We start from the raw sequence: 23,548 nt of genomic DNA on the forward strand, positions 1-23,548 counted from the left end.
AGCCTCAGGGCGCAGTGTAGGAGGGGGCGCAGGGCCAGGCCGAGGCGAGAGAGGCTCCAGCCTCGGGGCGCATTGTAGGACGGGGCGCACAACTCACTCAGCTATCATTCCCCTATTGTGTTTGAAGCAGATAGAAATAAGAAAAGGGGATACATGGCAGTGACTGCAAGCCAGATAACTAGAGATTAAGGTGTTGGCCACCCTGGGACGCCTCTTAGTCTAATAGCAATCAGTGTGTGACGGCTGGGGTGGGTGGGGCGCACTTTGTAGTTCTCAGCCTTGGGTGCTGGAGGACCTTGTCCCAGCTCTGGATACTAGAAGAGTATAGGACTGAGTCATTAAAACTCCCCTAAAAATAATAAATGGCTGGGAAACATCTTCTGAATCACAACTAGACAGGCTGGTATATCTCATTTTATATACATCTCTGTCAGCAAAACAACCTCAAACATTTTTTCATGATATTACTCTAAAAAGCCAAGTTCAACCAACAAGAGTACAGTAGAATCCAAACCAGAGACGAAGCACCCTCATGTATTTTACCATATAGATCAGTGGGAACATTAGAGAAAACACCTACCCTGCTCTCTGTTTCATTCTTCACTGCTCAGCTTGTTTCTTATCAGACCTGATAAAATCCCCGACTAAGCATTCAGTCTGGCTTTGCTACAATGACTCAGCTATAATGATTCCTGAGCAGAGCCAGCAGGGGGCAGGCTTGGACTTGAAAAGACATGAGAGAACACAGACTGAGCTATAAATATTACTGAACAAAGCCAGACTGAATGCTCAGTTGGGGATTTTATCAGGGTTGATAACAAGCAGGCTGAGCAGTGCAGAATGAAACAAAGCAAGGTAGGTGTTTTCTCTAATGTTCCCACTGATATATATGGTAAAATACATGAGGGTGCTTCGTCTCTGGTTCCCTTTGGGAAACTCCAAGGGACCAGGAAAGGTAGTTTACTATATCAGAAGTTTTCTATATCAGAAATGGTCATACATTGTATATTTATATAGACATATTTGCTGGGAACGGAGGACTAAGTTTACTATATCCAGAGGTTCGCTCTATCAGAGTTTAGTAAAACGAGATTCGACTATTTCAGTTAGATTGCAGATTATGGCTCATGCACACGGATCAAGTCAATTGGGTGCCGTTTTAATTATCGAAAACCGGGCGCCCAAGCGGTGATGATGATCGGCTACTACATAGTAATTATTGGTTGTAGCCGGCAGTCTACTATCGGTAATTTGGGCACCGGGGTTACCAGGTTACATTTAGTGACTTACCGGGGGGATAGGCATAAGGTGGGGTTAAGGTTAGGCATTAGGTGGGGGTGATAAGGTTACACCCTTGTAGAGGGAGTTTGGTATTCGGTGGGATGTTTTTAGGCACTTACAGTGGAGGGGTAGGGTTAGGCATTAGGTGGCGGGGGTGGAACGGTTAAGGACTTACGAAAGAGGGGGGGGGGCATCTACAATGGAAGGTTCAAGTGAAAGTGGGTGTCAGGTACTGCATAGCAGAATATTGGTCATTTAAATTACCAATATTAAGTAGCGTAGCTAAGGAGCTATGGGCCCTGGTGCAAGGTTTACGTTGTGTCCCTCCCCCCCCCCCCCCCCCAAGCACTCTATAATTAACAATTGATATGGTGCACCAAAACCAACCACAGTCAGAAGTGCAAGGAGGGGGTGGGGAGCAGTTTGTTAATGATTACTACTAAAAAAAAGCACCCATAGAAGTGATTATTACCAGCATAGGACCAATAGAGAGCGAATACTGTGGTTGACGGTGGGCTCCTGAGGGCCCCTTTGGCCCAAGGGCCCAATGCTGTCACTACACCCCTGCCAATATTTTACTACTAGGGGCACCACCCGGTGCCCAACTAATGCCAGGAATCTGCCATGTGTACGGGCAGCCCTGAGCGGCAAAGTAAGCCAAAGGACACAGTCTTCCAAAGGGAAATTTTACCTTTGTGGAAGGAGGGGGGACACAATCTACTGTAAGGAAATCTCAGAGGGGAGGAGATACAGACTGATGCCGGGTAGCCATCATTGTAGGAGGAGCCACAAATAAATACAGGTAAATGCCATCATGTGATTCTGTAATATTTTAGAAAGCTGAAATGTGATTTACAGAATACAACTTTACCACTACCCAAATATGAAGCACCAGTTTTGGAATAACAAGTTTGTGAGGTGGCTAGCAGGGCCTGCTGCCTTTAACCACTGTCAGTCTTCCTCTACAATCTGAAAGAATTCTAGAGCGGTGACGGAGAATGAACGCGCTTTCACTGACAGAATGCGGCAAGGTTACGACTCGATCTTCGATGAGGATAATATAGCTGAAGGAAGGGTCAGGTTTAAGTCATATCTCCATCTATTTGCACAAGACAAAAATGAAAGGACTGCTTTAAGTTAATGCTTGGTCCGCCGCCACGAAACGCGTAACCTGCTTTGATTAAGTTCCCGGTTTACATCTTGCGCGTTAATGGAAATGCGCTCTTTCATCCAAGCTTTTAGCCCCGGTCAGGCAATTTCCCCATCTCCACTCTCATTTGCAGCTTCGCTTATCCCTGTGATGTTTTCACTTCCTTCGTAATCGAATAAAACATCCTAGTTAGCGACTCGCTGCATTAACAGGAATCGCGGGTGGCCATTGTTCGCCTTCCACACCGCAGCCGCTGTTGTGCGGTAATTATAATGCCATCAAAAGCCAGAAAAACAATGCGGTGGTCTAAATCCAGCAATTTACGGTCCTAATGCACCCGACGGAGGGAACGCATTAGGCTTTTCCTATAAAAACAGGTACACAGGCCCTGGAGGACGTCAGCCATCGCCGGTGTGAGGCCATTGTTCTAGGCGGACGTGGGCTGGGCTCCCACCAAGATTTTACGTAGATTATATCTGCTGGCGGTCGGGATGGCAAAGGTAATTAAGAAAATGCTGTAATGGGTTCAGTTGTTTCGCCACTGGACAAGAAAACAGAGAAAATGAAATTGTAGACAATGGCCTTTTACACTGCGTATTGACAGCCCTGTTCTCCACATCCCAATTACGGTATTTTTTAGCCCCAAAAAAATGGACAACGCTGCCATGCAGTGAGGAGTGGCAGATTTCTTTTTCAAAGTAACAAAAGAAATTAAAAGTTTAGAACGGGCATCGATTGGCTGCCATTTCCTCAAAGTATTCAATCAGCCGTCGAGGGGGAGCCCAACATGGTTAGTTCTATAGACCAGCAAGATAACTTGAAGCAACAAATGTGTATGGGTGGGGTAGTAAGAGAGATGTTCCCAATATGGGCGTTAAAAAACACCTGAAGTGAGAGAGATATGGAGGCTGCCATATTTATTTCCTTTTAAAAAATACCGACTACCGGGCTATCTTGCTTGTATCAGTAGTGTCTGAATTATGCACCTGAAACTAGCATGTAGAATATGTAGCCAACCGACAGGCTAGGTGCACACTTAGAGATGCTAGCGTTGCGGAAAACGCTGCGTTTTTGCCGCTAATGAAAGTCTATGGGCTGCTGGGAAAAGCGCATATAAAACCGCATCTGCGTTTTCTATGCGTGTATTTTCAAAACCGCTGGTTTTGTAGCATAATATGCAAAAACGCATCAAAAACACACATAATGAAAGTCAATGGAAACGCAATGGTATGAGTTTTTCATACGTTTTTATATGCATTTTTGTAAAAAAAATTGATTTGTGGTGCATTTCCACTTCTTGTTTTCATCCTAGTTATTTGCATAAAACGCAATTGAAAAACGCATATGCGTTTCGTATATGTGAACTGCAAATGCATTAAAACGCACGCAAAACGCTTGAAAAACGCATCTGCGTTATAAAAATGCTAACGCACCGAAAACGCACACGAAAAAAAAAACGCCCATGACTTAAAACACAGCTTTTCATGTTATGTTATGTGTGCACCTACTCTCAGTCACACATCTGATCTGCATACTTGTTCTATGACTAAAAGTATTAGAGGCAGATGACCTGAGGGAAAGAAAGGCAATCTGAATAGAAAATACATATGGCAGCTTCCATATCCCTTTCACTTCAGGTGTCCTTTAAACCAACCACCTCAGCCTAATGCTGTGCAGGTCTCTCTTATGTCAAAAGAGCATTGACCTTTTAAAAACAGAAGGCATTTACTATTTTAAGAAGACAAATGTATATTTAGCACTGACCACTGCAGTTACTTTAGGTAAGTTTGACAGAATAAGGCTCAGCATGGGCGCTATGACTGGTCTGCAGCTATGAAGCTCGCTCACAGGATGATGCACCACATGACTTGTGACCAGTGTTATGTCTTTCAGCAATTTGTACAGTAGCTCTTCTGTAGGATTGGATCAAATAAGTTAAGCCCTGTACACACCCTTGATTAAAGTCAGCTGAGGTTGTGGATAACGACCGCCAATAATCCAGCATGTGTACAGTAACCCCCGACCACCACCCTGCAAGCATTTCTCTAGCCAGATTGACTTGGCTGAGCGACGGCTGACACCTTTGTGCTCGCCCTGCCCGCTGTGTGACGGCACGTCTGCGCCGCTCGGTTGTCCCTACAACTCCCCCACATTGCAATAGAACGCATAGACAGCTGTATTGCTTGATCCCGCGCCTGTACAGTGTTGGCCCAGCGATGTTGCCTGGGGGATCAGGTTCTGATCACTGCAGGGAGACATCAATCTACCTGTGTGTACAGGCCTTTATTTTTTCCTTCCGTCGTGCATCAATGAGCAACAGAATAGAGGAAACGTCTCGCACTCACTAATGGATCAAACCCAATGTGTCTGAAAGGGAGTGCATCAGCAGGGTGAGAGGGATGACGCCCTCTATGTACAGTGCAATACAGTCAGTAGCTGGCACATCCGAAGTAATACTTTATTGGTTCCATAAAAAATGGCCAACGTTTTGGTGCAACATAGGGCCCCTTTATCGAGGCAGAATTTGCTCACAGGCGCAACTGATGCCTGTGAGCAAATTCTGCCTTGATAAAGGCGCTCTAGTTGGCTCCGAACCGTTGGCTATTTGCTTTTTTATGGAACCAGTATCATGTATCAATAAGACTTAAAGAGGAACTGTAAGTGTAACCAAGGAAAGAACTTAATTCCAATCAGTAGTGGATACCGCCTTTATCATGAGAAATCTTCACCTTTTTCTCTAATAGATCATTGGGAGGGGCGGTTTTTTTTTTTGGGGGGGGGGGGGGGGGAGTTCCGTATTACTGATATTGTGGTGAAACCCCTCCCACAGTGTGATGTCATGACCATGGTCCTTACAATTTGCTGTCTGTGAAACTACCGATCTGCTTGCTGACCAATATATTCCACATTTTGCCTGGTAACACTGTAGCATATGTATTGCAATATATATGGGAATTATCAGTAGCGAATAAGTGAGATAGGCAGTATTTTACCCAGCCCTGTAGTCCACAGCAAATGGTGTGTAAAAGTTCAGACAATTCTGTGCTTTGTTTTTCCACACTGTAACAATGACTTCACTGAGTAGGCAGGTCCTTTCACAACAGCAACAAAGGGATATTCAAAACAAAAGGCTTCCTTCCTAGTCCAGGACAAACTATCTCACTTCAGATTCCCTGTCTGAGCCCAACACAGTCATTGTGGTAAACAGCAGTATTTTTTGGGTATAATAAAAGGACTTAAAGAGGAGCTGTCAGCCATACTATCTCAGGGAAAAAAAAACACAAATATATGAGTAGATAAATACTTGCCCTACTTACATAACATACTGTATGTATTGCACTGTCCACGTTATGATTCCTGTGAATTTTATAAAGGAAAAGTAGAGAATCCTATTCTAGACAGTTTCCAAATTTACTGTGGCCACTTTGAAGCCAGTCGTGATGTAATATCCGCCCTTAGTCTCCTCTGCCTGATTTGCCCGCCCTTCACTATAGAAAGTGCATTGTTTCAGCCTGAGACATTTTGGCCAATCAGAGAGGAACAGAGGTGTGGGAGGGGAACACAGGAGGGAAAGAGGCTTCAGCCAATCAGGAAGCATTAGTTAAGTCTGAGGGGAAGTAGAGAAGCAAAAAAAAAATGACAACCCAGCATGCCCTGCAACTTCTCTGTTGTGTACCAAATGTTATGTGTACCAAATAAGAGTCATGTAAACTGGGGAATGATAATTTATCAACAAGAAAAGTAATAGTGATTTTAACTTTTGGATTGCCTGATTAGCATCCTCATTACTTGTTTACCAGATAAAAATAAAGAATTGATTTTTGATTTTATGCCCGACAGTTACTCTTTAAGGTGGCCATGCACCAAGTGGCCTATCGACCATCCAAATAAATCACTATAATCAGGTCCGGTCCGAAATTGGTCACATATATCGATTGGACATCCTGCAAGATGTAGGGCCGACACGCTTGATCAGGTGCGTGGCGGTAACAGCGTGCGATATAGGGATGACCGATGAATGAGACAGTAGCCCCGATAGGTAAAATTTGCCTCCCTGGTGCCCTGTGCAGTATACTTTACCTGTTGGTGTCCACTGCTGGCTCCGCGCTCTGTCCTTCATACACATACACACGCTCCACAAGGGAGTGTGTGATCATAAAAGCCTCAGGTAAGTAAATGTCAACAGTTTTGAATCCTGCTTAGGAATAGCTATTTATTTACATCAGAAGGGGTTATTAGGAAGGGGGAGGTTACATTAGAAGGAGGATTTCTAGGATATGGAGAACTGTTTATGTGAGGGAGGAGTTATGTAGGGTGGGCGATGGCTAGGGAATGGAGGGGAGGAGGAAGCATGATTTATGCTTAGGGGATAATAGGTGTGTGTGGGGGGGAGGGGGGGAGAGGCGGGGCTTTGGGCGGCCAAACAACTGTGCTGACCACCAGGGTCATAACTACAAATCATGTCCCAAGTGTGGACATCATAACCTTTACACCCATAACAAGCGTAGCCACAAAAACACCTGATCTGAAGGATGGACACCTGTATTAGAGGGAGTGCAGTAGTTGTTGGGGCCCCCTTACAGCTCTGGCCCCTCTGCGGTCGCAGGAGATGCTCCTCTGTAGTTACGCCCCTGCTGACCGCTCCAGGGACATACCTAAACTTGCGCGTTTATCACCCTCTGTAGTTGTTGCAGACAAATGAGTAAGGGCCCTTTTCCATGGATTAGTGATGCGAATGCGGCTACCTCGCCGAATCGCATCATTACCGCTGCTGGCCGCGTCACTTCCGCATCTTCCGATGCAGAAGTGACTGGATGAGACTGCGGGCGGATGCTGCTGTGTGAGAATCAGCAGCATGCTGCAGATTCTCCGATCGCTCCGCACGCAAAAGGAAACTATTCCATTGCCGTGGATTGGGTTCAGGACACCCGCCGTGCGATGCGGCTATGTAGCTGCACATCTAATGGAAACGGGCCCTAAGTGTCAGATACTGCAAAGCAATATTTCTCATGTACTGTATATTGGGGCTTTGAATCAGCTGTTATACTTGAGTAACTATAGGGGTAGCCAAAAGTCACAGTTGTCGCACTAATGGTCGCTTTAATACACAAGTGCGTGATCGATTATTAAAGAGCACTTCAGGGGAGTACGTATGAAATCGCCACTGGGAGACTTGGGCGCAGGATACAGCCAATATACAGCTAACTCTGCTCCTGCACAAATTCCGACGGCGTTAATTACTATCCCCCCTCCAGGTCCACGTAGATGGTGGGGAAAACCCACCGAATTACAGTGTTTTAAAAGTAACGGGTTCAAAGAGAAAAGAAGGCTTCAGGAGCAGCTCACCATAGCCATAAAACATTTAACTTTTAATGAGATCCATTGTAAAAAAGCTGACATACAATCGTAGCAATAATAATTGTGATACTTATCAGGCACATGCTTAGTATGAGGTGCGGAGGAAAGTCGCCCCTTGATTAGGGCTTTCTCGAGACCGACTGAAAAATTGTAAAAGTAACATCAGCTTCGTCTTCTGACGGTGCCGAAGTTACTCACTGTGCGCTTCTATAGCCGTAATTTCTATTACGGTCTATGGTGGCGCTGGTTGCACCCAAATCCCCTGCGCTGGATACAGCGTGTTCGCTTCAGAGTGTCATAGCAAGAAAAACTCTTAAATATGTACAGATAAGACATAATGCGGACCTATTATTAGATGGCAGAAGTATCACCTTTTGCTCTCGGAAGCAGTGACAGCAAATATCTTTACATGATGCTGAAAGTTCTTGTAGTAAAATATGAATAAAACATTTTTTTTTTTAAAGACACGTAAAACGGCAGGCAGTAAATAGGAAGCAAATTAAATGCATAACAAATGGTAATATAATAAAAGCCATCTGGGACTCCAAACACGCTTAGCGTAACATTTGGATCACAAGTTTGACACGGCGCAGGGGACGGCAAAGTAAAGGGTAACGCCGTTCACGGACGGACTTGTTTCAGGAGATTATGGCGTGAAGCTCGTTTAAAGACGGCGGCATTTTCCGCACAACAAAAGGACGGTTCAATCAAAGTCTCGGAGGAGAGGAAAGCTGGGAGGTGCTCGCCGTGCGGCTCCAATCATTGAATGGAACACCTGTGATATGCTAGACGTGGAGAACGCGCTGACAATGGACGGAGGATGGGAAACGCACAATGGAAGAGAAGAGGAGACAGAGAGATAAAAGGTTCCGTCTCAACGTGCGCCAAGAAAGCCGCAGATGTTTTGGTAATAGCGCTCCACTACGAGAACACTTACATAGAACAAACCTCCTTAACCCATTAGCAGCTTCAATAGAGTTATCTCGTTTGAGGTAAGTGCACTGCTTTTGGCCTTAGTTGGTAGAACTTCTTGCGCTGTAAATTTTTGGAATGCTTTGATCTCTCCCTGCTAACAGAAGATACAGAAACTGAAAGCAGAAGTTCTCTGTTATTGTCTTACACTGCGACAAGTGGCCATGAAGACACAGCAGTACTATTTAGTAGCAAGCAAATGAAACAAATAAGAAATAAAAAAAAAGTGCTAAAATCACTTGGTCTGGAGCACTTGCAAGCCTCTAAGAGTGTGTAGTTTCATACTCACTAATGGTGAAGCCACAGTAAATCCAGGAGGATGATGTCTTCCACCACAACCAATTGATCAAAAACTGCCACTTCCTTTCAAAAATAACAACCAAGAAGCCAACGTTTTGGGACCATGTTGGATCATCTTTATCAAAGCAAAAATTGCTCAATGGCCAAAGTCTGTCTGCCACTCCATAATGTAACAGGTCAAAGTCAGGTGAATTCACAGCAGTGATGAGCTGTGTGTGAAGGGCTACTGCAGACTCCTTACAGTGAGAAGAAAACACTAAATTTCATCACATTAATCATTATTGCAGAATTCCTATAAAGTGCCCATGGCGTAAACCTGGACGACCTAGACCAAGGATATGATAATCAAAGACTGAGGTGAGCATCTGGAAATGCTGAGAACTTGCAGATTTTACTGAGACTGGAGCAAGCACAAGTACCTTTTGTCGCTCAAAGTGCATCAAATAACTAGCCGTGGTGAACTAAAGCTCCCCCAGCCCACACTGGTGGTTGAAAGTAAAAGTCTCCAGTCTACCCAAGGAAGGTAGACGCTGGAGGTAGCAGTGTTCTCCCCAGGCTCTTTTAGCCGGGTGTTCCATTCGGCTAGTTTTGGTGACCACCCGGCTGTCATCGGCTCACCACCTCCTATGCTTTAAGCAGAGCTGCTCACAGAAGCACTGGACCTGCATTCTCTGATCTCGCCCCACCCGGCTACTTTTTCATGCCACCCGGCTGGAAAAAATTTCTGGGGAGAACACTGGGTAGCCCAGCGGACAGGGCTTCTGCTAGGAGATAAGTGGGAAGAGGCGGTAGCCCAGGGGACATGGCTCCTCCTAGGAAGTAAGTGGGACCGGGAGGTAGTCCAGGGGACAGGGCTGTTGGTGGGCCCTGGAGGTAGCCCAGGGGACATGGCTCCTCCTAGGAAGTAAGTGGGATCGGGAGGTAGTCCAGGGGACAGGGCTGTTGGTGGGCCTTGGAGGTAGCCCAGGGGACAGGGCTCCTCCTAGGAAGTAAGTGGGATCGGGAGGTAGTCCAGGGGACAGGGCTGTTGGTGGGCCCTGGAGGTAGCCCAGAGGACAGGGCTTCTGGTGGGGGGGTAAGAGGAATGTGGAGGTAGCCCAGGGGACAGGGATGCTGGTATGGTAATTTTCCTGGTTTCAGTGTCAGAAACACTTCCTATAACTATATATTGCTATGTAGCCCCGCCCTCCCAGTGATGCTTAGCCTAGGCGGTTTAGCTATGCGGAATTCTCCTCCCAAACCGTTCTAGGACACCAGGTATTATTTTCACTAGCTTCGGAACACTCAGAAACAAATGTTCCACAGAGTTGCACCTGAAAGGATTAAAGATGTTGCCACCAGTGATAAAAATTCAGAATTTAAATCTGGGAGAGGAAAGGTTTTACATCGGGCAAACACTGACTAAATAATAAAAAAAATAATATTGTAAAAAATAGGCAATTTAATTCATTTGTGATTTTCATTACAGTTCCTCTCTAAAGCAGTGTTCCCCAACCCTGTCCTCAGGGCCCACCAACAGTGCATGTTTTGTGGAAATCCGCAGAGGTCAGCTCTACTGAGACACTAATTACCCCACCTGTGGATGTTTGTGGTTTTCTACAAAACATGTATTATTGGTGGGCCTTGAGGACAGGGTTGAGAAGCTCTGCTCTAAAGCACAAATGAAGTGAGAGACAGTAGCATCCGAATCACTCCAGAAACAAGCTTGCAGCTAATCTAGTCAGATCTGACAATAATGTCAGAAACACCTGAACTGATGCTTGTTCAGGGTCTATGGCTAAAAGTATTACAGGCAGTGGATCAGCAGGACAGTCAGGCAGCTGGTATTGCTTAAAAGGAAATAAATATGGCAGCCTCCAACGCTCACTTCAGTTGCCCTTTAAATCACTGCAGATCCCTAAATTCAAAGCTATTGTAAGTTACAGGGTTTTCCAGTGTTGACAGTCAATACATTCCAGCAATATCTACTACCACAATCTTGCTGGTGTCAGGACATGCTGGGACTTTTAGTGCATAAAAAGGTGGAATGCTTGTCATCATGCTGACGATCAGAACATGTACCAGCCTCCGCCTCTAATCCTCGCTCTTAAGGAAACATTTTGTGCCAGAGGGTGCCCTGGGAAAGGCGAGAAAATGACAGAGGAGCAGAAAGAGACTTTCTTTTCTAGAACAGGTGCGCAAATTACTCCGAAACAGCCACAGAGCGAAAGTCAGCAGCAACGGTGGCGATCGCCGCGCTGCGCTGCCGAGTGGAGGCTAACCTGCTATTTAACGTAATTACTGTGTTACAACATACAAATGACGCTAAGTGCTCCAGTTTACAATGTGTGGAAAACACAGACTTCTGAAATGAGGGCTGCGCGGAGCTGCTCAGCCTATCGGGCGAGGTGACGAACGCTCGCTACTTAATAGGTTGCAGCCACTAGCAATAATGTCACTTGCTACAGAAGGCACTTAAAGGGACCTGCAAATAAAGCTAAGTGAGGAGGACAGAATCTGAGCTTACCTGCAGTGAAAACTGCACAAGATTTTTTTTTGTATATTTTTTTAGAAGAATGATATGCAAATTACTGCCAATGCTAAAGCCTCATACACTCATTAGATGGTACACCCAAAGCCAACTCGGACAAGAATCTAGTGTGTGTATGGCTGCCCTAAGTGTCACCAAGAGATCTTCAGCGCAGGGTGAGCCCATTTTTCCCCTACTCGTACCCACCCGCTCAGCAATGTTTGTGCCCCTCCTCCCCCCTCCATAGCAACAAAAAGCATCTGTACAGCCCTTGGCCCCAAACTTTTAAAGGAAACCTGTAATGTAAAAAAAAAAAAAGCTTCACTTACCTGGAGTTTCTGCCAGCCCCCTGCAGCCTCCCTATGCCCACGCTGTCTCAGAATGATCCTCCGGTCCCCCGCCGCGGCTCCGCTTCTTTGCGACCACTGCACCTGCGTGGCCCTAGCCACGCATCCTCATTCGCACTCCCGCCACCAGGAGCGTCCTGCGCAGGCACAGTATGAGAAAACCTCAGGGGCACGACAGAAGGTGTGGCGGGGGCACGACAGAAGGTGTGGCGGGGGCACGACAGAAGGTGTGGCGGGGGCACGACAGAAGGTGTGGCGGGGGCACGACAGAAGGTGTGGCGTGTGGCACGACAGAAGGTGTGGCGTGTGGCACGACAGAAGGTGTGGCGTGTGGCACGACAGAAGGTGTGGCGTGTGGCACGACAGAAGGTGTGGCGTGTGGCACGACAGAAGGTGGGGCGGGGGGCACGACAGAAGGTGGGGCGGGGGGCATGACAGAAGGTGGGGCGGGGGGCATGACAGAAGGTGGGGCGGGGGCATGACAGAGGGTGTGGCGGGGGCATGACAGAAGGTGTGGCGGGGGCACGACAGAAGGTGTGGCGGGGGCACGACAGAAGGTGTGGCGTGTGGCACGACAGAAGGTGTGGCGTGTGGCACGACAGAAGGTGTGGCGTGTGGCACGACAGAAGGTGGGACGGGGGGCATGACAGAAGGTGGGGCGGGGGGCATGACAGAAGGTGGGGCGGGGGGCATGACAGAAGGTGTGGCGGGGGCATGACAGAGGGTGTGGCGGGGGCATGACAGAAGGTGTGGCGGGGGGGCATGACAGAAGGTGTGGCGGGGGCATGACAGAAGGTGTAGCGGGGAATGACAGAAGGTGTAGTGGGGGCATGGCAGACAGAAGGTGCGGCGGGGGCATGACAGAAGGTGTGGCGGGGGCAGGACAGAAGGTGTGGCGGGGGCACGAAAGAAGGTGTGGCGGGGGCACGACAGAAGGTGTGGTGGGGGGACATGACTGAAGATGTGGCGGGGGCATGACTGAAGATGTGGCGGGGGCATGACTGAAGGTGTGGCGGGGGCATGACTAAAGGTGTGGCGGGGGCATGACTGAAGGTGTGGCGGGGGCATGACTGAAGGTGTGGCGGGGGCATGACAGAAGGTGTGGCGGGGGCATGACAGAAGGTGTGGCGGGGGCATGACAGAAGGTGTGGCGGGGGCATGACAGAAGGTGTGGCGGGGGCATGACAGAAGGTGTGGCGGGGCAAGACAGAAGGTGTGGCGAGGCAAGACAGAAGGTGTGGCGGGGGCACGACAGAAGGTGTGGCGGGGGCACGACAGAAGGTGTGGCGGGGGCACGACAGAAGGTGTGGCGGGTGCATGACAGAAGTTGTGGCTGGGCAGGACTAAAGGTGTGGCGGGGGCATGACAGAAGGTGTGGTGGGGGCATGACAGAAGGTGTGGCGGGGGCATGACAGAAGGTGTGGCAGGGGCATGACAGAGGGTGTGGCGGGGGCAGGACAGAAGGTGTGGCGGGGGCACGACAGAAGGTGTGGCGGGGGCACGACAGAAGGTGTGGTGGGGGGACATGACTGAATATGTGGCGGGGGCATGACAGGAGGTGTGGCGGGGGCATGACAGAAGGTGTGGCGGGGGCATGACAGAAGGTGTGGTGGGGGGACATGACTGAAGATGTGGCGGGGGCATGACAGAAGGTGTGGTGGGGGGACATGACTGAAGGTGTGGCGGGGGCATGACAGAAGGTGTGGTGGGGGACATGACTGAAGGTGTGGCGGGGGCATGACAGAAGGTGTGGCGGGGGGGCATGACAGAAGATGTGGTGGGGGGACATGACTGAAGGTGTGGCGGGGCACTGCTGGAGACTTGGAGGAGATGAGGATGTGCCCTAATCCCATAGGGGTGCTCCTCTTGCTCTAATCAGAAAGTTGAGAGGTATGAAGGTTAATATAAACAAAGTGTCCTGATTGTAGGTTTAGAGGAAGAGAGATAGCAGATGAAGGACAGAGAGAGAGAGAATGAATGAATATGTACCTTTAGAATATAGTCACATATTCCTTGCATTTGCCTGATTAGTATCAAATTAAGCCAGGAACCACCCTGAGTGTTAAGGACTTTGCATTCACCAATGAGAAAGCACCCCCTCTCCCCATTACAGGAGAAATAATTATCCGCTTTGTTTCTGTATTGTGTGGTCCCCTCCCTCCCCCGGCACAGGAAAATCTTTCTACTTATCTCAAGGCTACTTAGGAAGACAATGGCAGCCATAGCCGCCGTTGCCTGTAACTTCGCCGAGCACCTGATTCCAATTATTTTTTTTTTCAATTGCTAATTACTATTCACGCCGTCAAACAGGGCCGTGCCAGGTGCCAAAAAGAGAAATATAAAAGGCCAGAGCGTTGTATGGAGCCAACAGCAAAGGTATACGGATGAAAACCGCGCTCGTACGGCGAGGCAGAAGCCCGTCTACTGGTGCCACTTTTATCTGGAAAGCCAGAGCAATAATCTGGAGCGAGTGCTGCTATTCAGCGTCGCGAGAATGAGGCTCGGCTGACGGCCGTCCCCTCCCTCTTGCTGAACGTTCCCGCCGTAAGTGGCTCAGCCCCCCCACTTATTAGTCACTCAAAGTGACTGAGGCTGTCACTTGTGTACAAAGCGCAATCACTCCGCGGCAAGAGACACCAGTACTTTTCCCTTCAGCGCCAGGCACACACATTTTGACTGCTCGTCATTCAATTTAGCGAACGGGAATCGATAATGGAAAAACATCCTGAACACAACCTCGGATGGCGCTGTTAGAGATGTCAGGGTTAAGGCCTGATTACTGTGGGTGCTGCCATCCTCCCACTTTCCATGTCAGAATCTATGAGGCCTCCTGCTTGACAGAAATCAAGATATATATTTGAGGCTGTCGCTAAGGACAAGAGGCGGCTGAGGATCCGGCACAGGAAGCCATTGCAGCCCCCATCGCCAAAGCGAAGGCCGTCTCCTCTTCAATATAGGGGACTATTACCAACATGGTGCTAGAAGGATGACCATATATGGATGACACTAAAGGTGTCCACACTATACTAGAGCCAACAGACCATTCGATTTAATCATTTTATAGGATCGGGGGAATCGATTAGGTTCCATCATGCTCAATCTTCGGAAATCGGACGATATCTGGTTGAATCAACCAATTTGATCGGGAAGAATGGAAATTATCCGTAGATCGTGAAGGAATCGGCTACTGTTCACATGATTTCAATCGACGCAGAATCGTTTTGGGGGTTTTCGGAGCATGGAGGCTAAACATCGTTCAGCTGATTTACAGAAGGAGAATCACTTAGGCTCTCGCTTGCAGTGTGTGGGTCACTGGTCCATCGACCACACTGTTTTTGATCACACAAAGTCAATAACTTGATCGCTCAATGGAAAATCGAGTGATGTATGAGCACCTTTAGTGCGAACCTTTTAAAGCGGACCTTAACTCTTCCTCAGGAGAGAAGGACAACACAGAGAAGACCCACCGTGTGTATTTAGAGATAGCAGCCTAGTGCGCCACCTGCTAACTTATTATTAGACTGGCTCCCAAAGCAATCTATAGCAGCTAACGCTAACTTACCAACAAGCCAAACAGCAACAAGAACTAGATCAGGATTCGGTGAGGATGGCTGAATACAGCAAGATCAGCTCCTGGGGGCCGATAGCTAATTACACATAACACACGTTCCTGCACTCTCTTCCACGTATGTTATAATACAGGCTGGGTGGAGTTCTTCTTCAAGGTGCACCCATATTCAATGATTTATAGAGTCTGGCTGGAGTTAATTGCGCCTGCCCCTTACTGCCTCATTAAAGCGGACCTGAACTCAGAACTTCCTCTTTGTTCTAAAAGATAAGCAACAGCATACTAACCTTTAAAGAAAAACATTTCGTTGTTACAGCATATAGAGCTCCTACAGAAATGCTGCAGTGTATTTACTTCCTGGTTTGCCGAGAGCACAGAAAAGGTTAAGCTCCCGTGTTTACCTATTAGCTTACAACTCGGCAGACAGTTGACAGCTCAAATTACACTGGCTTATTACTTGCTGAGAAGGGAGAATTTGACAGGACGTTCTTTATAAACACAGATAGAGTGGACAAAAGGTGGATTTCTCTGTTTTCCTTCTTTCCTCTGCAAGAGTTCAGGTCTGCTTTAAAGAGACTCTGTAACAAAATTTTCATCCTTATTTCTTATATCCTAGAAATTCCTATACCTGTTCTAATGTGGTCTGTCTTACTGAAGCCTTTCCTAGTTGCACAGTGGCTGTGTTATCTCTATTATATAATATAATCTTCCCTCTGACGGCTTTGTCGGGCTCAGGCACTCAGGCTGGAATGTGCAGCTCTGCTTGTGATAGGATAGAAGCTATACACACCCACCCCAGGCCCCTTTCAAGCTCTGTATGAGTCACACACTGAGCTACTCTCAGCCTATAACGTGCTGTTAGCAGCCATGTCTTTTGTTTGTAAACACTGCCTAAAACTGGCAATTACAAGCCAGGATTGCAGCAGGGAGTGGCAGAAACAGCACAGAGGGGCGCAGGAGAACATCATGAATAGAATGGTATGCTTTTTACTGTAAGAATTTTAGAGTACAGATTCTCTTTAAGTTGGTCCTATTGGGCAACTAGGCCAGAAACAGCATCCACTAATGTGGACACTAGTTTCACATAAATAGAGATGGGGACAGTTGCCAGTGAAAGCAAATAATCACAAAGAATCAATCAGGCCCATGAATGGCATAAAAAATAAATCCGAACCGATCATTTCAGAGAAAATAGTTCCAAAAATTGAAACGATAATCCGATCGATGATCCATTCATTTGTTGTCAATTGGCACCATCAGCAGAATACAATCTGATCAAATCTGATCGATGGGAAGGTGGGTTGGAAGGTAAAACTGGATAATTAGAGGGCACCTTAAGACTAATTTGTGAGGAAGCCAAAAGCCAATTAGACTAGCAATCTGTTTTTTGGAAACGTGGGAGAAAGCCCCCGCAAAAGTATTCATCACATTGGATATTTCTATCAGACGGGATCTAACGAAGGATGAGCTGTTGTAAAAAATGTTTGCAGGATCGATTTTTCAGTCCCAGAAAAAGAACATCATTAGATTGTTTTAAAATCTCCCCATATGTGGCCAGCATAACAATGCGTCAATCAAACACAGGAGCGGAAGAATACTGCCAAGATATCAAATTCCTGACATCACCATGCCTTGCACAGGAACATAATCACTGCATTCATTGGGAGAGTTCTTCGAAGCCCAGTTACAGGATTAATCATAGTTATTATTCTTATCCTTTATCTGTTAAGTGCCAACCTATTACGCAGCACTGTACAATAAGTGTGTGTGTGTGTGTGTGTGTGTGTGTGTGTGTGTGTGTGTGTGTGTGTGTGTGTGTGTGTGTGTGTGTGTGTGTGTGTGTGTGTGTGTGTGTGTGTGTGTGTGTGTGTGTGTGTGTGTGTGTGTGTGTGTGTGTGTGTGTGTGTGTGTGTGTGTGTGTGTGTGTGTGTGTGTGTGTGTGTGTGTGTGTGTGTGTGTGTGATAAACACATGACAAACAATGACACAAAAATGACACAGGAATCCTAGTTTATTTAAATCTATAGTTGTGTGATCAAAAAAAAAAATCTCCTTTTCTAAGGCAAATGAGCTGATTGAGCATCTGAACAGACAGTAGTAACCAGCAGTGTCGGCTATGTGGACAACACAGTTACTGCAAAGGAGATTTGGGTGTAACTTTCACCAAAACTGTGTGCGGTTGTCTTGGCTACAAGAAAATATTGTCTGAAAAATCATGGGTGGCTATAGATTGAAAAGAGACGGTAATTTTTAATAAAATTAAATTACAAAATGACTGGCATAAAATATATGTTTTTGAGAAAAGTTTAGTTTATCTTTACATTATGAAAAGGATGTATTCAAAACTTTATAGCAACTATTTGAATATTTCCAGCTAAAATCCATAGACTTTATTTTTCAGCTTTGGAAAAGGTTTAGATTCTCTCTGGGCTTTTATTGCGGTCTTATATTTCCAACTTGGGAAACGTGTTTTTCTTTTTCCAGAATCAGCTTTATTCGCCAAGTACGATAGGAGTGGCACCGGGAATTGCATTTGGTGCAGACAGGCTCACAGTAGTACAGTTAGCAGTTTACCAGGACATAAAAAGACAATTAGGTAGACGATAGTACAGCAATACATGAGCGGTAGAAGTGGTAGATGCAGGGCTGTGGAGTGGGAACAAAAATCATCCGATTCCTCAATTTTTTAAACCACCGACCCCGACTCCAAGTACACAAAATTGCTCTGACTTCACAGCCCATGCAGGGTTATGGAGTGGGTACAAAAATGATCAGACTCTAACTCCAGGTACCCAAAAATTGGTCCGACTCCTTGACTCCGATTTTACAGCCCTGGGTAGAAGTATGAGTGAGTGAGGCTGGAGGGTTTGGTTGGTAACAGGACTTCTATTCAGGAGTTGGATGGCTCAGGGAAAGAAAGTGTTTCAGTTCTTTGCCATATAAGTCTCTCTTACAGAACATTTTTTTTTAGTACAGTTGAGTGAAGAAAACATGGAACAGCATCAAGTTTTTATTAGTGGCCCTTATTTCTTGTTCCTAGGGGTTGTATTACAGCTATGGAGGCTCACAGGGGTAACAAAAACAGGAAGTGAGGAAAAACGTTTAGTAGGGACACACACAGCAGTAACAACCCAAAATAGATTATTATTATTATTTAGTATTTGTATAGCGCCGACATCTTCCGCAGCGCTGTACAGAGTATATTGTCTTGTCACTAACTGGCCCTCGGAGGGGCTCACAATCTAACCTCAATCATAGTCATAGGGCTTTGTATGTATCATGGTCTGGAGGCCAATTTAGGAGGAAGCCAATTAACTTATCTGTATGTTTTTGGGATGAGGGAGGAAACCGGATTGCCCAGAGGAAACCCACAAAGACAGGGGGAGAACATACAAACTCCTTGCAGACGTTGACCTGGTTTTGATTGGAACCAGGGACCCAGCGCTGCAAGGGGAGAGTGCTATCCGCTAAGCCACTGTGCTGCCAGTAAGGTTCTAAGGCCTTCTAAATATCTTATAATTGTGGCCACTTCTTCGAGCTGCAGAAAGATCTAAGTCCCATTGTAAACTTGACACATTTACAATAAAAAAAAAGTGGCCTTTTTGAAGCTGGGGAGATGTGGTGCTTGGATGTCAGGCAATAAACAGCCGCTTCGCGCTTCCTGCTATGTGACAAACGACCGGCATTATTAAAGTGCTCTTCAGATTGTCATTATTAAGATGGTAAATGCTTTCAAGATGTGGCGGGGTCCTCCATCGGGGGGACACAGTGGGCCTCATCCTGGGGTGGCGCAGAAGGGGTTAAGCCCACTGGGAACGATTTCCGCTCTCCCAGCCCAGAGCCTTTTGTAGTTGGATCGGCGGTTCCCAGGCCTGGTGGGTGTGGCCGCACTGATAACTGATAGCACATCAGCTGCAGCCCTGTGAGAAACAATTGTTCCGATGCCTCTGACGGCCTTCTCAGTTGTTTGGGAAAAGGTTGCAGAGTCATGGGAAAGCGGCTGGGATGAGGACGGGAGGGGAAGGGGGGAGGCCGTCCCTCTGTATACAAGACGCAGGAAAACAGCTGCTACTGACACACTGTCATCTGGGACCGAGCCACTCTTCGCTTACCAGCGTCGGGGCGTGGCCACCGTGAGGGGACTTGTCTACCAACCCCGGGATCCTCTCATACAACATGGGAGGGCATCTCTCACTATGCATAGCCCTCCGGAACATCATGAACACCTCAGCAGTGTGTTAGTTTAAAGGGACACTCCACCCAATACAGAAAACAGGAGGATACTGAAAAGTGAAACTACAGTGTTATAAGTACTTGTCACGCAAATACAGCAGAATACCTTTATAGCAAACTCCGAGGGAACAGGAAAAGTAGTTTACTATATCAGAAATGGCCATACATTGTATATTTATACAGACACATTTGCTGGGACCTGAGGAATGGGTTTACTATATCAGAGTTTACTATAACGAGATATTACTGTATTTCAGTTAGATTGCAGATTATGGCTCGTGCACACGGATCAAGTCAATTGTGTGCCACTTTAATTATTAACAACCGGGCACTCAATCGGTGATTACGATTGGCTACTATATAGTAATTACTGGTTGTAGCAGATAGTCACATTTGCTGGGACCTGAGGAATGGTTTTGCTATATTCAGAGGTTTACTACATCAGAGTTTACTAAAACGAGATTCTACTGTAGTACCTGCTCCCCTTGGGCGACATCGCTGAGCACTGGGGACAGAGATGGCACAGTGTTCCGACTTAAGAACAGAGTCAGGTTAAGAACAAATTTACAGTCCCTATCTCGTTCATTAACTAGGGACTAACTGTAATACTTTTGAACATGAGACGAGACAAAACGTCATTTCATTTACCCTAAAAAACAATTCTTGACGAAAATTCCTGTGCCATCAAAGTATCCCCAACTCAAATTCCCATAAACACCTAAAAGCTTAAAAAACAAAAAACACACACACTGAAACAAAGTTGGTAAAACAATCCTGCTATTTTAGCTGGTATTGCACGACAAAAACACTGAAAAAAGGAGGGGGGAAAAAACCTAATGAGGGGAACGAGGACTTTGCACAGAGCCCCCATTGTCCGCAGTCGGCACGTCGCTCCACGCAGAACATAATCATTCACCACCAATGTTCCATGAGCTGAATTACACCACTTCCGGCACCATAAATTTCAGCCTGTTTATTTGAATCTGGGGGTTTGTCTGAGACGTGGACTGATAGATGGGGTCTGCCAAGGTGAGGGACCGCCGTAACAAGGCCCAGCTCTGTTCCCGTCTGCGCACTTCTCACTTTATCCCGAAATTCTGGAGGAAAAATAGAAACCACTGGAACAGGATCCTTTCACCCGCCCCACCCTCCTCCCCTCCGCCTGTGATGGACAGCGTGACCCAATTACCAGCCGAAACAAAATAAAAACACCTCTAACGCAATCGCCATCTCCGTGGCTAGATATCGTGGTGGTTGTGCCTGCGAGGCACCCGGACGCTTTTATGATGAGCGATGAGGAAAAGACTCAATAAACCCCACAGACTGATTTGACTGTTCAAGAGGAGAACAGAAAACAGGTTGAACTGCCTCCAGCAAAACAAGATGTGAGCGATGCTGCAGACGACCGTCCTCCGTCGCCTGAAGACTTACGGCTCATCACGCCAACGTATCAAAATAGCAATTTTCTCCTTTCTTATATAAAAAGGTAAACTGGGCAATCAGTCCTAATCATCCTCGGAAAACTGCAAAGCATACCTTAAAGGCCCATTCACACTGGGCCATTAGCAGCCCTTTATTAGCGGCTGATCGTCGATGATCACTAGGGCTTTTAAAGTGAACCAGAGACAAAGCACCCTCATGTATTTTACCATATAGATCAGTGGGAACAGAGAAAACACCTACCCTGCTTTCGGTTTCATTCTTCACTGTTCAGCATGCTTCTTATCAGCCCTGATAAAATCCCCGACTGAGCATTCAGTCTGGCTTTGCTACAATGACTCAGCTATAATGATTCCTGAGCAGAGCCCGCAGGGGGCAGGCTAGGGCTTGAAAAGACATGAGAGAACACAGACTGAGCTATAAAAATTCCTGAGCAAAGCCAGACTGAATGCTCAGTTGGGTATTTTATCAGGGCTGGTAACAAGCAAGCTGTGCAGTGCAGAATGAAACAGAAAGCAAGGTAGGTGTTTTCTCTAATGTTCCCACTGATATATATGGTAAAATACATGAGGGTGCTTCGTCTCTGGTTCCCTTTAAAAGCGCTAGTGTAAATAAAAGTATATGGCAGTGATTTTTTTCGCGATTTTAGAGAGATAGCCCTCAATTCACTAAGATCATACCTCCACACAGTGAGAGAGTAATCTTATCTCTTCATTCCTTAAGTTACCTCCTCTGTAGTTATTTTACCTCCTCTGTAGTTAATTTACCCTCTCTGTAGTTAATTTACCTCCTCTGTAGTTATTTTCACACGCCTGTCTTTAACTCTGTAGTTATTTTAAGGATTGGAGAGTTAACTTAAAGGCAGAAGAGTTAACTTTAGGCTTACCTGAGGTAAAATGTTACCTGAATACTACATGCCTTATCACCATGGTAACAACTCTAGAAGAGTTATTAAAGACAGGAGATAAGCTTAGTGAATTGAGGCCATAGAAATGTAAAATAAAGCAAATCATGTCCAATAAAAAAAAACATGCGTTTATTGCTCAAAAAAAAAAAAAAAAAAAAAAAAACCCTGTCGGAAAACGCTATCGATTCCCAGTGTGAATGGGCCCTTAACCAAAATAATCTTGCATTAGTGTCAATAAAGCACATGAGAATGGGTGCCGCCAAGCTTAACCCATTAGCAGCTTCAAAGGAATTATCTCGTTTGAGATCAGTGCACTGCTTTTGACTGCAGTAGGCAGAACTGGTTGTGCTGTAAATTCTTGGACTGCTTTGATGTCTCTCTGCTACCAGAACATATAGAAACTGAAAGCAGAAGTCCTTTGTTATTGTCTCACACTGCCCACTAGTGACAAGGGGCCATAAATACACATTACAGCAGTACTAATTATTAGCAAGGAAATGTAACAAATACAAAATTAAAAAAATATGCTAAAATAAATTGGCCTGGAGCACTTGCAAGCCTCTAAATAAATTGGCTGCTAAAGGGTTACAGGACATCTGAGGTGGCAGCACCATATTATGCTTTACTTAACTGGGGCTCCATCCAGCCCTTAGAAGACTGTGTGGACCCTCAGTGCAGTTCCACTCTCCTCCAGAGTATGGCTTGTACCTTCGTAATGATCGCTGACCCTTCACGCTCCAGCCGCGGGAGTGCGATCGTGCGAGGCACGCACCCACATGTGCGCAGAAGCTGCCGACCTATGTAAGCGATCATTACGGAGGAGTAAGCTGTGCACTGGAGAAAAGTGGAACTGCATTGAGGGACCACACAGACTTCTAGGGGCTGGAAGAAGGCCCAGATAAGTAAAGCATAATATTTTGCTGCCACCTCGGATGTCCTTTAAAGAGAACCCGAGGCGGGGTTCTGAGAATAAAATCCCCCTACAGAGGCTGGGTCCAGCCTCTGTTGCTATACAGATCGCCCCTAAGCCCCCCCCCCGCGCTCTGTAATCCCCCCATAAAACACAGCCGCGCTGCTGACACGCAGCATGTCAGAGCGCGTTACGTTTACCTCTCCTCTGTCAGTCTCGGCTGCCCCCCGGCCTCCTGCATCGCTCCGGTCCCGCCCGCGTCCCTTCCCTCCAATCAGCGGCGAGGGAAGGGACGTGGGCGGGGACCGGAGCGAAGCAGGAGGCGGGGAGCGGCGAGACTGACAGAGGAGAGGTAAACATAGCGCGTTCTGACAAGCTGCGTGTCAGCAGCGCGGCTGTGTTTTATGGGGGGGATTACAGAGCGCAGGGGGGCAATTAGGGGCGATCTATATAGCAACAGAGGCTGGGCTCTATAGACAGACCCAGCCTCTGTATGGGGATTTTATTCTCAGAAATCCGCCTCAGGTTCTCTTTAAGGCAAAACAATCGCAAACTATTTTTTAACATTTAAAAT

The 23,548-nt window shown here is 46.7% G+C and overlaps 1 protein-coding gene across 6 annotated transcripts in view; it reads right to left on the reverse strand.

Moving 5' to 3' along the window:
- SOX5 (SRY-box transcription factor 5) overlaps positions 1 to 23,548 on the reverse strand; it is a 369,889-nt gene that overhangs the window by 115,841 nt on the left and 230,500 nt on the right. The gene's annotated exons all lie outside the window — the stretch shown is intronic.

The sequence above is a fragment of the Hyperolius riggenbachi genome, chromosome 3, assembly GCF_040937935.1.
Source record: "Hyperolius riggenbachi isolate aHypRig1 chromosome 3, aHypRig1.pri, whole genome shotgun sequence".
Classification (NCBI taxonomy): domain Eukaryota; kingdom Metazoa; phylum Chordata; class Amphibia; order Anura; family Hyperoliidae; genus Hyperolius; species Hyperolius riggenbachi.